This window comes from Neoarius graeffei, chromosome 12 (assembly GCF_027579695.1).
Source record: "Neoarius graeffei isolate fNeoGra1 chromosome 12, fNeoGra1.pri, whole genome shotgun sequence".
NCBI classification, from domain to species: Eukaryota; Metazoa; Chordata; class Actinopteri; order Siluriformes; family Ariidae; genus Neoarius; species Neoarius graeffei.
Window position 1 is genome coordinate 74,616,698 of NC_083580.1, and position 15,852 is coordinate 74,632,549.

The 15,852-nt window shown below is 44.4% G+C and overlaps 1 protein-coding gene across 4 annotated transcripts in view; it reads left to right on the forward strand.

Annotated features, from left to right (window-relative positions):
• Positions 1 to 8,415: 8,415 nt before the first annotated feature.
• The window catches only part of nup98 (nucleoporin 98 and 96 precursor), an 89,343-nt gene continuing 81,906 nt past the window's right edge, over positions 8,416 to 15,852 (forward strand). For all 4 annotated transcript variants that reach the window (XM_060936404.1, XM_060936405.1, XM_060936406.1 and 1 more), the window contains exon 1: positions 8,416 to 8,603. The gene's annotated coding sequence lies outside the window, so the exon portion shown is untranslated. The remainder of the gene's footprint in view (positions 8,604 to 15,852) is intronic.

A 15,852-nucleotide genomic window follows, 5' to 3' on the forward strand; every position in this document is an offset into this window, starting at 1 on the left:
TTTTCAGTCTAACAATAATCACTCTAGCACAGACACACACACAACCGGCGTCTGGTTCAGGGATGAGCCCCTTCCGCTCTCGCTCTCCCTCCTCATATAGGGTGGGGTCACTGGGAAGACACACAAACACAGGTTAATTGCTCTCAGGTGTAGTGATTCTGCCACTTACCTTCCCTGACTCCGCCCTCCTGTCACAGACCGGCGCTTGACCACGCCCCCGCTGCCACAGACTCCAACCAGACACAGGGCACCAGGATGGATCAAGCAGGTCCAAGGGGCAGAAGAGGTCAGCATCTCGAACTCAGGACCAACATGTAACTCAGAGGGACAGATTGGGGGGGAGGGGGGAGAGAGAAAGAGGGAAAGAAAACACGGGTTGTTAGGTATGCCCAATGTCACCTGAATAAGTAGGAACAGTATACATATTGCACTGAGTACAAGCAGGGACTCCAGCAACTAACTATGACAGCATAACTAAAAGGGGAGAGCCAGAAGGTAACACAAGCAGGAGGGAGCCCCGGGACATAAAGCAGCAGCCACTACACCGTCAACAAACTCGAGTGAGCAAGCGAGTGGGGACTGACAGCATCCATACATCCCAGTTTACCAAAACACTCTATGTCTGAGGACCCTCTAGATCTCCTCCTTTACCTCATAAACACCATTAACAAAAGGATTGACTAAACAGATATGTTTTCAGCCTAGACTTAAACACTGAGACTGTGTCTGATTCCCAAACATTACTTAGAAGGCTGTTCCATAACTGTGGAGCTTTGTAAGAAAAGGCTCCGCCCCCTGATGTTGCCTTCACTATACGAGGTACCAGCAGATAGCCTGCACCTTTTGATCTAAGTAGGCATGGCGGGTCATAGAGGGGCAGAAGTTCACTCAGGTACTGTGGTGCGAGACCATTTAGTGCTTTAAAGGGCAATAGTAGTATTTTATAATCAGTACGAAATTTGATTGGGAGCCAATGCAGTGTGGATAAGACAGGGGTGATGTGGTCATATTTTCTAGTTCTAGTAAGGACTCTTGCTGCTGCATTTTGAACTAACTGGAGCTTGTTTATGCACTTATTGGAACATCCAAACAGTAAGGCATTACAATAATCCAACCTGGAGGTAACGAAAGCATGAACTCGTTTTTCCACATCATGTACCATAATGACATTAAATTTCTTATCTTAGCAATATTTCTGAGATGAAAGAAAGCTATCCGGGTAATGTTATCAATGTGAGTTTCGAACGAAAGACTGGGGTCTATAATCACTCCAAGGTCTTTTACTGCTGCACGTGAAGAAACAGAAAGGCCATCCAGAGATACTGTGCAATCAGAAAACTTACTTCTAGCTGTATGTGGTCCTAGTACAAGTACTTCTGTCTTGTCAGAGTTAAGCAGACGGAAGTTAATAAGCATCCAGTGTCTAATGTCCTTTACACAATCCTCAATTCTATAAAGCTGGTGTCTCTCATCAGGTTTTGCAGAAACATACAACTGTGTGTCATCAGCATAACAGTGGAAACTAATACAATGTTTACGAATAATATCACCCAGAGGTAACATATATAGAGAAAAAAGCAGTGGACCCAAGACAGAACCTTGTGGAACACCAAACTTTACCTCAGTACGTCTAGAAATATCACCATTTATATCAACATACTGATAACGATCAGTTAAATAAGACCTGAGCCAGGAGAGGGCCGTTCGCTTAACTCCCACAACATTTTCTAGTCTATCCAGAAGAATGGAATGATCAATGGTGTCAAATGCTGCACTAAGGTCATCAACACAAGTAGCGAGACACAGCCCTGATCAGACGCCAATAGTAGGTCGTTTACTACTTTAACCAAAGCTGTTTCTGTGCTGTGATGAGGTCTAAATCCTGACTGATACATTTCATGGATGTTATTCCTATGTAAATATGAACATAACTGCTGTGCCACAGCTTTTTCAAGGATCTTGGAGATAAAGGGGAGGTTTGATATTGGCCAATAATTGGACAGCTGACAGGGATCAAGGTCAGGTTTTTTAATCAGGGGTTTGATAACTGCTCGTTTAAATGATTTAGGTACATAGCCAATCATAAGAGAATAATTTATTATTTTTAGAAGCGGTTCAATTACTTCAGGTATTATCTGTTTGAATAGACGTATAGGTAAGGGGTCTAGTACACAAGTTGAGGCTTTTGATGCCGAGATTAATGAAAGTAATTCAGTTTCTCTAAGGGGAGTAAAACATTCTAATTGCTGATCTGATACAGTTATATTGTTAACTACAGGGTCACTTACATTGTCTGACCTTAAATTAGCAGTTTGAATTTTTTGTCGGATATTCTCAATTTTGTCATTAAAAAAATTCATGAAATCGTTACTATTATATACTGCAGGTGTGCGTGTGTCTATAGTGGACTTATTCCTGGTTAATTTTGCTACAGTATTAAATAGGAATCTAGGATTATTTTTGTTATCTTCTATTAGGGAGGAGAGATATGTTGATCTCGCAGCACTAAGAGCTTTTCTATACTTCAGGAAGCTCTCCTTCCACGCTAATTTGAGCACTACCAATTTTGTTTGACGCCATTTACGTTTCACACTCGACTGCAAACCGCCCCAGTGCATGCTGAAGGTCCTGGTTTGAAGAAGCCAACAGGACAACATCATCCGCAAAAAGCAGAGATGAAATCCTGTGGTTCCCAAACAGGATTCCTTCCGGCCCCTGGCTGCGCCTAGAAATTCTGTCCATAAAAATTATGAACAGAACCGGTGACAAAGGGCAGCCCTGCCGGAGTCCAACATGCACTGGGAACAGGTCTGACTTACTGCCGGCAATGCGAACCAGACTCCTGCTCCGTTCGTACAGGGACCGGACAGCCCTTAGCAAAGAGCCCCGAACCCCATACTCCCGAAGCACCCCCCACAGAATACCACGGGGGACACGGTCGAATGCCTTCTCCAGATCCACAAAGCACATGTGGACTGGTTGGGCAAACTCCCATGAACCCTCGAGCACCCTATGAAGGGTATAGTGTCACAGTCGAGTGTGAAGCGGCTGGGATGAGAATCAGCACCTCCAAGTCCGAGGCCATGGTTCTCGACCGGAAAAGGGTGGCTTGCCCTCTCCAGGTTGGTGGAGAAGTCCTGCCTCAAGTGGAGGAGTTTAAGTATCTCGGGATCTTGTTCACGAGTGAGGGAAGGATGGAGCGCGAGATCGACAGGTGGATCGGTGCAGCCTCCGCAATGATGCGGTCGCTTTACTGGTCCGTCGTGGTGAAGAAGGAGCTGAGCCAAAAGGCGAAGCTCTCAATTTACCGGTCGATCTACTTTCCGACTCTCACCTATGGTCATGAGCTTTGGGTAATAACAGAAAGAACAAGATCGCGGATACAAGCGGCCGAAATGAGTTTCCTTCGCAGGGTGGCTGGGCGCTCCCTTAGAGATAGGGTGAGAAGCACAGTCACTCGGGAGGAGCTCGGAGTAGAGACGCTGCTCCTCCACATCGAGAGGAATCAGCTGAGGTGGCTCGGGCATCTTTTTCGGATGCCTCCTGGACGCCTCCCTGGGGAGGTGTTCCAGGCATGTCCCCCCGGGAGGAGGCCCCAGGGAAGACCCAGGACACGCTGGAGGGACTATGTCTCTCAGCTGGCCTGGGAACGCCTCGGTGTTCTTCCCGAGGAGCTGGCCGAGGTGTCTGGGGAAAGGGAAGTTTGGGCTTCCATGCTTAGACTGCTGCCTCCGCGACCCGGTCCCGGATAAGCGGAAGAAGACGAGACGAGACGAGCCATTTACGTTCCAATTTTCGAGTGGTCTGTTTTAATGTGCGAGTGTCATCATTATACCAGGGTGCTAATTTTTTTGTCTCTGACCATTTTCCTTTTTAGAGGAGCTACATTATCTAAAGTATGGCGGAATGTTGACTCTAAGCATTCAGTTGCCTGATCAAGTTCTGCAGGGGCTGACAGTGACCCAATCAAAGTTGATAACTCTGGGAGATCATTTATAAAGCTCTGTGCAGTAGTTGACGTGAATGTACGTTTAATACAGTAGCGTGGTGAGGTGCATATATTATTACTCAGACATAGTTTGAATGTGATGAGATAATGATCTGAGATAACTTCAGACTGTGGAAGTATGACTATATTGTCTACGTTTAACCTGAATGTTAGTATTAGATCAAGGGTGTGACCACCATTATGGGTCGGTCCTATGACATTCTGATTAATCCCTACTGAATCTAAAATGGACACAAACGCTGTTTTTAAAGGGTCTTCTGGGTTATCGAAGTGAATATTAAAATCTCCGACAACTAAAGCTTTGTCTACGGAAATAACCAGATCTGAGATAAAATCTGCAAATTCAGAAAGAAACTCAGAATATGGCCCTGGGGGCCTGTAAATAATAAGCAACGGAATTAACTGGGTAGACTTATTTTTCGAGGCTACATACATTATATGAGTATGAAGAACTTCAAATGTATTAAATTTATAACCAGGTTTTTGTGTTACACCTAGATAATCATTATAAATAACCGCAACGCCTCCTCTTCTGCCAGTTTGACGAGGCTGGTGTATATAACTGTATCCAGGAGGACTCGCTTCATTTAATGTTATATATTAATTTGGCTTAATCCATGTTTCAGTTAAACAAAGTACATTAAACTCCTGATCAGTGTTGGTAACTTGCCAGCGCCCCATAACGATCCCACAATTCCTTGCGCGCTCCACCCGGATGTGACGTAAAGTGGAACTGCTTTAACTGTATCGAGAGCGCCTCGATTCGCTCTCTCATGTTCTGACTACTGGAGTGGTCGGACGGACTGTAGGCACACTCGCTACAGTGTTGAGACTAACCGCTATTGTCTGAGAACAGCCTGTTCAAATTAGTTTCGGCCGAACTTTTGAACGACCCGCTAGGTTTCAGTGATATAGTGGTTTTGATTCTAAACCTTTGCAAAGTTTAACTACAGTTAAGTAGTTTTCCACGCTAAGAGGCATTTGCGGACAGCTTCGCTCCTCTCAGCCTTTTTCTCGTCGACGCATCACCGGAGGTTTCTCCCGAAGCACCGTGGACCAGCTAGGCCTCCATCTCCCTGCTTCGTTTAGCCGTGGTTGGACGCAACTCGCCGCTAACCTCCTCTCCTCGGACCGCGACCCTCAGCGCGGACATCGGAGAACGAACTTCCATCGCATTGAGTAGGCACTTGGGCAAATTTTAGTAATTTGTAGCTTATTCAGATGGTTGTTAGGGTCATGTTTAAGCTTTGAGCTGTTTAGCATACCCGCTCAGACACGGAAGGTGTCTTTTATTGTTTGTTTTGGTTCTGTTTTTCTTTGAACTTGTTAAACAGGGTATCTTGCATGTTATGTCTTTCCTTAACTCCATTGCTAGCTTCCCTATCTGATTAGCAGCGCAGCGACAAGTTTGTTATTTTAAGCCCCGAGGCTGGACCGCTACAAGGCCTAGTCCTCTCCATCCAACACCTATTACTCTTCCCCTCTCTCTCTCTCTCTCTCTCTCTCCCTCGCGTTGAGTTCTTTGCCTAGATAGTCTGTTGGAAATTGTTGTTAAGCACAGTGTTTGGATCCAGCTGTAACGTGGCCAGATTCTCATTAGCAACTCATTGCTAGCTACCTCAGGGTGATACGCTAGCTGGTAGGCTTGTGTTCTCGACTAGGCCTGCAGGTGCCATATTCCCCGACGCCATTTTGGTACCTCCCTCATTGAGCTACCTGTGATATGTCACCTAGTTTACGACATCTAGGCATTGACCGCCATTTTGCTTAAGCATTGCTAGAGTGGCTAGTCGTTAGCATCTGCCCACAGATACACACACACACACACACACACACACACACACCTACACACACGCACGCATCGGCTTTCCCTAGTCATACACACACGCACACACAAGGGATTCTCTTTTCCTATCTCTCTCTTTCTCTCTCTCTCCTGCCCCAAACCTATGGCCCAGGTGTAATTGTTCCATTGTTGTGCCTTGTTATTACCTTTGCCCGACATTGAATGTATTTTGTGAGATTCTTATTAGTGAGTAGTAGGCAAATAAAAGCTAATCAAATTGAATTACATTTTACTTGTTCCTGTTGTTTATTCACAAGGTCAACTATTTAGAACTCCTTTTTCCTTCAAATTTAGCTTTTGTATACAACTAGGTTTCCCATCTAATGCAGAGCTACCATTAATCTTGAATGTAACCATTCACGGTGAATATTAAGATTAATAATTTAAGATTTTATGAGACTGATCTTTAATTATAAATTGATTAATTCAATTATCAATTATTACATAATTTATAATTTAATTAATCCCAATTCCACCTACATCAGTAATGAGTTCATTAACCATTAGCACTTTAGATGTAAGAGATCTAATATTTAATAGCCCCACCTTTAGATCAAAGGTGCTGGCAGCAGCTGTACAGTCAGTATGATCTAATTTTATATTGATTAGGTTCCTGGAAAAACTCTCTGAAAATTTCTACCTTTTTGTTGAGCTCGGGGAACAGACACAGTCTCGATGTAGTGGACCCTGAGTGACGACTCTGTGCAGCTAGCAGACAGTCGGTTTAGCCTGTTTGTCTGCTCCCTGGCCTTGGCTCTGGATTGTCAGAAATTAACTAGGCCTGTTCTGAGACTATGACCTATGCTGCAGGAAATGAGAGCAACACCTTCCCGAGTGGGATGGATACCATCCCGCCCTAACAGGCCAGCAGTGCCCTCAAAATTAGCCCAATTATCTATAAAGCCCACACTGTTTTCGGAGCACCACCTGGACAGCCAGCAGATCAGCGACCATAACCTGCTGTAAGCTACATCGCCACGCCGCATTGGAATGGGGCCAGAGCATATTACAGCATCAGACATCGCCTTCACTAATTTAAACACCTCTACAAAGTTACTCTTAGTAACCTCAGACTGATGAAGGTGTATATCATTAGCTCCTGCATGGATAACTATCTTTGAGAACCTGTGCTTGCCTAGAACCCTAAGATTACCTGCTATGTCCGGCACCCTGGCTCCCGGTATACACCTGACTAAAGCTGCTGGTGCCCCTAAAGGCTGAGCTAATTTCACGTGCCGTATGATAGAGTCCCCTATAACCAGAGCTCTTTCAGGTTTCTCAGCGGGTGCATCACTAAGGAGAGCAAACCTGTTCGACACGTGACACGGAGAGGAGTGGTGCTCCCGTGGGCAAGCCTCAGCGGTAACTTTGGCTCTACGCTTATGCCGCCGAATCGTCACCCATTCGCCCCGCTGTAAGAGCACTAATGCCGGAGTTGGGGGATTACTAACTCCACCTAGGGCATCCAGACTTTCCCCTACAGAAACTACACTGTTCTCACGCGCACGAACCTTCTCTAAAGCCTGGACACGCGCTTCTAGCACTGTAATCTTCTCCGTCAGAGAGCTAACTAATCTGCACTTATCACAAATACATAAAGCTATCGCTAGCGATGGAGGAAGAATGACTAAACATCCTGCACTCAGCACACTGAACGTGTGCCATGATGAGAAGATTCACGTACCTTAATCGAAGATCTGTTGATATTAAAGCAGATCCAGGGTGTACCCCACCTCTCGCTCATAGTCAGCTGCGATAGGCTCCAGCTTGCCTGTGACTCTGATAAGCGGCTACAGATAATGGATGGATGGATGGATCTCGCTGTTGCTTGCAGTGTGATGGACCAGGTTTGGGCCTCTTAGTTTCTCCAGTGAAGGGAAATTGTAATGCCATAATTGTATGACACCATTGTGTGCTTCCAACTTTGTTTCAGCAAGAACCACATTTGGGTGTAGTGGTTAGCGCTGTCGCCTCACAGCAAGAAGGTCCGGGTTCGAGCCCCGTGGCTGGCGAGGGCCTTTCTGTGCGGAGTTTGCATGTTGTCCCTGTGGGTTTCCTCCGGGTGCTCCGGTTTCCTCCACAGTCCAAAGACATGCAGGTTAGGTTAACTGGTGACTCTAAATTGAGCGTAGGTGTGAATGTGAGTGTGAATGGTTGTCTGTGTCTATGTGTCAGCCCTGTGATGACCTGGCGACTTGTCCAGGGTGTACCCCGCCTTTCGCCCGTAGTCAGCTGGGATAGGCTCCAGCTTGCCTGCGACCCTGTAGAACAGGATAAAGCGGCTAGAGATAATGAGATGAGATGAGAACCACATTTGGGTCTGATGGTCAGGTGTCCATACACTTTATTCATATACAGTCATGTATTTTCACATGCTGACATTTTTTGCAGTGCATAAATTAAATTCGACAAAATTGATTTCAACTATATGAGTATCTACAGTGAGAGGAAATACACGTTTTCATGTATTAAAATTAAGCTTTATTATTTCACAGATTTTCGAAGGAAAGTGTGAAATGAGCGGACTGAGTGAGTCAACGCGTCGAATCTGCGTTTCCGTTTTTATAACTAGTGACGCAGTTGGGCTGCGTTTAGTTGTTTCCCTCCATGTAAGTTCCTTAGCGACATGTTCTTCAAAATTGCTCCAGTGGGAAGCTGAGATCTTAAAAAAAAAAAAAAATCATCTGAGACGAGAAGAATTCCTGAGACAGTGGACACACTTTGGATTTTGACACAGCAGAACTTCCGGTGAGTGCTTTTGTTTGACGAGGAAGTTTGAATATTCTTGTCTCGCGCACAACCACGTTAGCTAGGCTATTTTAGTTAGTTAGCTAGCTAGCTAGCCAGCCGGCTAGTTATAAAGATAACGCGTTCAATTTATTATTACTTTTACTAATGCCGATATTATTTTATTACTATTATATGTAAAGTGTCTAAGTGTTGTACGTGTCTAAAACATTTTAATTGACGTTTCTTGTTTTAAAAGAAATAAAATAAAGTTAAGGTTAGCGAGCTAGGTTTAAGCTAACATCCTCACTCAGTGTGTGGTACAACTAGCACATGATCCTGAAGTGCTAGCATAACAAAGTTAGTGTTAAACAAACAAAACAACTTCATCCGGCTTGAAAAGCTGCATTGTAGTTAAACTGCACCTCCTTCTAACCGGAGTGAACAGGTTTCGGTTTGTGTGGTGTGAACACGCCGGTTTTTACAGGATAAATCCGGTTTTAAACTGCATAACCACTAAAGATTTCCTGTTACTGTCCCATAGAATCACTACAGTGACGGCAACTAATGGTATTCTGGGGATTTATTTCACTAACACACACCAGACTTGTATAAAACACAGGCCTTGGTTTGACCCAGTACTAGGCCTGTCTCTGAAAACTTTTGGGTTTCACGTTAGAGCAGCTTTAAAGCTCAATTTTTTCAGTTTTTGACATGAAACATGTTCTAATTTTTTTTAACTTCAGGTAACGTGCGTGTCTGAGAGCACCATGGTGATACAGCGGTCCGAACTGGGCGGCACGGTGGTGTAGTGGTTAGCACTGTCGCCTCACAGCCAGGGCTTGAAATTAACTTTTTTTCTTTGTGTCCCCCAGTGGTCCCGAATTCTGTGTTGTATTGTCCCGAATGGAAGCAATAGTGTTCCCATTTTTTTCCTCTCTGAAATAACCAGTGGTTAATATTATCATATGAAGTTACTATTATATTTGTAACTATGCGATTTTGAACCCTTTATATCATTTTTACAATAAGTCACAAGACACAAGCGACACATGTCCTATACATCATCTACTTCAAAATTACAGTTATTGCATTTTCAGTTTATTAAACTTTGGCGATCTCACTGTATGAATAGATACCCGTTTATTTAAAGGGGCCAACTAGCTCATTCAGAAAATGTTTCAACTCCCTACATCTGCAGTACACTTTAGTTGAAAATAAGACCCCTTTTATGTTCATTTCATCTACTTATACCTTGAATATCTGTTGGCACTTATAAGGCCAACTTATAATTTTCACCATTACCGTTATCCATTTTTATGAACTTTCCGTTATCCATTACCGTTATCCATTTTATGAACTTTCGCTGCCGAAACGTGGGTGCAAATGTTAGCAACATCAACATAGTGCCAGCAGGTCCGAGCCTAGTTGTGCTGCTGACTGACTAAACTTTCTGAACTAGAAAGACACCAAGAAAACTCACTTATTCTGTTGAACGGTATCTTCCGTCAATATCATCCACATCATTCCTGTTGTATTTTATAACGTGTCTAACAGTGTTCATTCAGTTCATTCAGTTGCTAGCGTTGCCTGCAGACCAGGCGATGACGCTTTGGATCCTGAAGGTCCCGGAGACGTTATGTCTGGGCTTTCAGTTTCTTCCCCGCGGTCGGTCCGCTTCAACCACTTCAGCATTTTTGTTCTGGCAAGAGTCGGCGCAGCGTGTGCGGTAGCAATTCCATTCCAAGTCCATATAATGCGGACTCCGGCCGAAGATTCTAGAACAGAATGCGCTGCTCTGTAGCCTACGGATGCAGGTGCATCGAAAGTGTAGCTACTATGTATTTTTCGCTGTTAACGTTTTAAAATTAAAATTGACAAATTAGGTGAATGTCTACGTATGTGTTACGGCTTTGTAAATAATATTAATGTAGAACTTTTTTTCTAGATCTATTTTTTTCCATTGTCCCGGGATTGTCCCAGATATGATAATTTTGTGTCCCGATGACATTTTTTATGGTCCCCGGGACGTCGGGACACCGTTAGTTTCGAGCGCTGCTCACAGCAAGAAGGTTCCGGGTTCGTGTGGAGTTTGCATGTTCTTCTCCGGGTGCTCTGGTTTCCTCCACAGCCCAAAGACATGCGGTTAGGTTAATGTGGGGCGGCCTTGGTTGAGCAAGGTACTGAACCCCTGACTGCTCCCTGGGCGCTCTAGTGTGGCTGCCCACTGCTCTGGCTGTGTGTGTGTGTGTGTGTTCGCTGCTTCAGATGGGTTAAATGCAGAGGATGAATTTCACTGTGCTTGAAGTGTGCATGTGACGAATAAAGGTTTCTTCTTCCTTTTTCACTGTTGCTTCACAGCAAGAAGGTTCTGGGTTCGACCCCAATTTGCATGTTCTCCCCGTGTCTATGTGGGTTTCCTGTACAGTCCAAAGACATGCAGTTAGGTTAAAGTGCACATCAGGGGTAGCCTGGGCCCGCCCATCCTAAGCGTGAAGGCCTCTGCATGCTCTTGCGACAAGGCTTTCGCAGATAGCTTTTCGCAGACAGTTGTAATTTATCGTTGAGCGGGGAGTATAGGCGTGCGCGATGTTATTCACCGGCACAACGCAAGGGGGTGCGAAGTCACTAGGAGTAGTTGGTGGGTGTGGTTAGTGGAGCGTTTATCCTCCGGTTACTTATAATGACTAGAACTTTTTATTTTTATTTTTATAATGACTAGAACTGGAGTCGTATAGATGTACGTACTTCCTCAATCAACCGCTCTTCATGCTGCTCCATCTTCGCTCGTGTTTTTAAAAATGCCGGTCGTGAAAACAAACCAAACCGGGAAAGTAGGGAAGCGGAAGTGCGTGTACAGCGGATGTAGAGTGGACCAATCGGAGCCCTCTTGTCTGCGAGGCTTCTGCGGTGGTCACAATTTTTGGGAGGTGTGCGCAGAGCGTCTGCGAAGATGGGGGGGCTACGCAGACACTGTCTGCGACGCTATCTGCGAGGACTGGGTTGTCAGCATAAATTGGCCTTGATGCAACACGAGGCCCTGTTGCGAGCTTAGTCTGGCCAGGCAGGCTATCTACAGCTCTTCCAAGCTCCCAAAAAATCGGGAACCAATCAACTTTGAGCATCTCCAACGGCCCTGGGTAGAGGCGTGTTCGAGGCAGTGACGTAGTACTTAGAACTGCGACTAGAAGCCATAGATTGTTTACAGAATCTATGCTGGAAGCGCTTCATTCACATCACGAACATGGAGCAGCGGCAAGCCTTTGACACAGCGGTAGATGCTGTATTGAAAGCATTCAACGGGAAGTTCTCATTGAAAACAGAGCAAAGAGCAGCCCTGGAGGTATTTATTGAAAGGAAGGACGTTTTCGCCTTGCTCCCGACCGGCTTCGGTAAGAGTTTTTAATCTACCAGTTAGCCCCGTCGCGTCACATACGTCAGAGGAAAGAGTGATGTGATTGGTTTAAGCTTCGTCACAGCCTTTTCTGGCTTCGACCAGTAGCAAACTGAGGCATTTCAGGGAGGCGGGTCAGCCACGGGCTCTGGGAAACGGTTGGGCTTAATATCTTGGCCAGACCAATAGCTTGTAGAGCTCTGCAGTCGCGTTAGCCAGACTACATCACGGGTAAATTCAGGAGCAAGATCAATGTAACTCTCCTATTTTATATTAAACTTTGGTCAAATATCTGTTGCATTTTGTGCAATTATTATTATTTTTTTACCTTGCACAATACCAGTTGAAATCAAGCCGTTTGAGGCGAATTGGTCCGCCTCTGAAAAAACTTGGCATTTGGATTTCCCGGGGAACATTGATTTTCGTGACGTCGCGTGCGGGACGCCTCCTGAATTCTACGTCAGCGCTGGTTTGTTTATGAGAAAACAACCTGGTGGTTTTTTGCAAATTTCTTCAACGTTATTGCGTAATTATTAAAATGGTTAACAGATGTATCGTAGGAGGGTGTAGCAACACCAATCATGATGGGATTAGTACTCATCGTTTCCCAAAATACCGGACAATGAGAGAGAAATGGGAGCGCTTGGTCTACACAGGCTGTGCACTGAAACCGTGCAAAGCTCTCGCAGCCTGCTGGCGCTTCCGCAGGTAACGTCACGAATCTGGCTCCAGACTCGCTTGGGATTTTTCCAGACGTGTTTTGTTATTTTAGTTTTTTCTGCTGTAGACAGATGGCCTTGTGCAAAATTACCCTTCTGGATGAGTGTGTAAAGGGACATACTTTCATAAAAAAAAAAGAATAAATAAAATAATGAAATTGGTCCAGGATATGCACTTTAACTTGCTGTTCTAAATTGCCCGTGTGTGTGTGTGTGTGTGTGTGAGTGCGCAGAGGGGAATCGGCGACCCTACTGCTGCATTTCTGGCCAAGTCAACCAAACACGGTTTGCCTCAAGCCCGGATCAGGTTCGGCAGTGACGATGAATGTGTACGCGCCTGTAGTCTTTCAGTATTTTTTTTTTTTTTTTTAAATTGCAGTTGATTATAGGACTATAAGCATTAAAGGAGATACACAGAACCTTTTATTTTTAAATAAATTTGAGTGGATAGTATGTCCATTCTTGACTCTTGTATGCTGCATAAATGGGAATTTTAAAAAATATATATTTTTGAGAGTTAAAATTGATCACAAAGTTGGCATTCACAGGGGTGATGGCGTTCCGGCGCCGCGCCGGATTTCCGGCGTACCGTGGCTGGGGGGAAAAAAAAAAAATCTAGTTCGCCCATTGTCCTGTGTCATTCTGAGATGCACAGATAGACAGTAAAGGGAATTCGGAATTCCCTTTACTGTCTATCTGCGCATCTCAGAATGACACAGGACAATGGGGGAACTAGATTTTTTTTTTTTCCCCAGCCACGGTACGCCGGAAATCCGGCGCGGCGCCGGAACGCTATCACCCCTGCATTCAAGCTGAGCCAGCCAGCCGAGTGCGTGATGTCACAGCGGTAACCGGTTTTAAAGCCGAGGCCTTTTACAGCTATAGACCAAAGTCATATTAATACAAATTTTTGGTGAAAGTAAGAAATACCGTTACTGACTTGCTCAACTAAGACTGATTTGACTTCATTGATTGTGGGTTGACTCTCATTAAAACAGGATAGGTGTTATAACTTATGCAACATGAATGCGTTTTCACTGATAAAACGTAAAAGGCTAATTAAATGATTAGATGAACTGAGACAATCACATTCTGAAGCAAATTAAATAATCTTATACCGGTAAGTTAAATACGCAATACAAGTTACATGTATTAATCTAAATGCAGGTAAACGACGAGTGTTATTTTTGTTGTTTTGTATCCAAACGAGAGTTGCTTCTTGTGGCCGATTGTTTTTGAAACAATCTGACTTTCAGTTGTTCGTTCAGTTATCTGTTCATTCGCTTCTTCCACGTAAGGGTGAGATGGCAGCAATATCCAGCAGAGCAATCGGACGGCTACTCCACTCATTCTTCATACGGAGTACTCCGCCGTTACTGCATGGCTCAGGCAATTACTAAAACCCAGGACGGGACGTCACCAGTTTTAGCAACAACCGCAAGGAGGTCACTGCCCGAGCGATATGTTGCCTCCCGTTCCGTCCCGGGCTTTACCAACAACCCTCGGCTCACACTCCGGGAGAACTGGTGCAACTGAACTTGCTTTCCTTTTAATAAATAAAATAAATACTTTTTCTTGTGGTTTTCGTATTCCTTTGTTGGTCCTGCACCCTCTTTCAATACAGGCTTATAGCCAACGCTCCTCAACAGATCAGAGGTCTCGTACGAGTCTTCAGTAAAATGTGCAGAGCAGAGGAGAGACCACTTCGTAGGCGCCCAATGTGCCCGTGAACTTCTCACAAAACGTGTCCAAATCTTTGCAGTTTGAACATTCTTGGGCCGTGAATGCAACATAAATCCACCTTCTGTCATGTTGCTGCACCCACCAGCAACACATCTATGTGGCATGGCTATAAATTAGCTCAAAATTGAGGATCGGAGTTGCAGTCAGCTCTGTGTTTTAGTATGGCGGAAATGGTGATGAGACCGATAGTCTTCCTGCTGTGGCGTCACAGATGTCAAGGCCATTCACTCAGACCGCTACCTATAGGTATAAATCACTTTAATCATAAAAAATACCATATTAGATTTATTGTTAATGGTTAAAACTATTCCTGTGCCATTCTTGAGGTCTTAAAGGAACAGTCCACCGTACTTCCATAATGAAATATGCTCTTATCTGAATTGAGACGAGCTGCTCCGTACCTCTCCGAGCTTTGCGCGACCTCCCAGTCAGTCAGGCGCAGTCAGACGCGCTGTCACTCCTGTTAGCAATGTAGCTAGGCTCAGCATGGCCAACGGTATTTTTTGGGGCTGTAGTTAGATGCGACCAAACTCTTCCGCGTTTTTCCTGTTTACATAGGTTTATATGACCAGTGATATGAAACAAGTTCAGTTACACAAATTGAAACGTAGTGATTTTCTATGCTATGGAAAGTCCGCACTATAATGACAGGCGTACTCTGCGCGCTTCGGCAGCGCATTGATACGGAGCTCAGATATCAATGCGCTGCCGAAGCGCGCAGAAGGTGTTAGTACGCCTGTCATTATAGTGCGCACTTTCCATAGCATAGAAAATCCCTACGTTTCAATTTGTGTAACTGAACTTGTTTCATATCGCTGGTCATATAAACCTATGTAAACAGGAAAAACGCGGAAGAGTTTGGTCGCATCTAACTACAGCCCCAAAAAATACCATTGGCCATACTGAGCCTAGCTACATTGCTAACAGGAGTGACAGCACGTCTGACTGCGTCTGACTGACTGGGAGGTCGCGCAAAGCTCGGAGAGGTACGGAGCAGCTCGTCTCAATTCAGATAAGAGCATATTTCATTATGGAATTACGGTGGACTGTTCCTTTAAGGCATTTATAAACGAAAGTGAGGCCATGGTTCTGCGTATCTGCTTTAAGTAACAGCTGAGGTTTGACAAAATATTTATAACCATATGACCAAATTTACCTTTCCTGAAAGAAACCGCTAGTGTTTGCAAAGCAAAAATATTAAAAAGGATTAGCTTGATAATGATTAAAAGAGGCATTAAAGGAGAACTGAAGTCATTTTAAAACTTGTTTTATTTCTTAATTAATGTGTTATTCAGTTCCGTTTTTGGTTTTAGTAACCTTATACCGTGACTCGTATTGGCAACAAATAGCAATTAAATATTATACTTATCGGCCTATTCGGTTTTTAGTCATGTTGAATTTAGTTCCTTTGGTC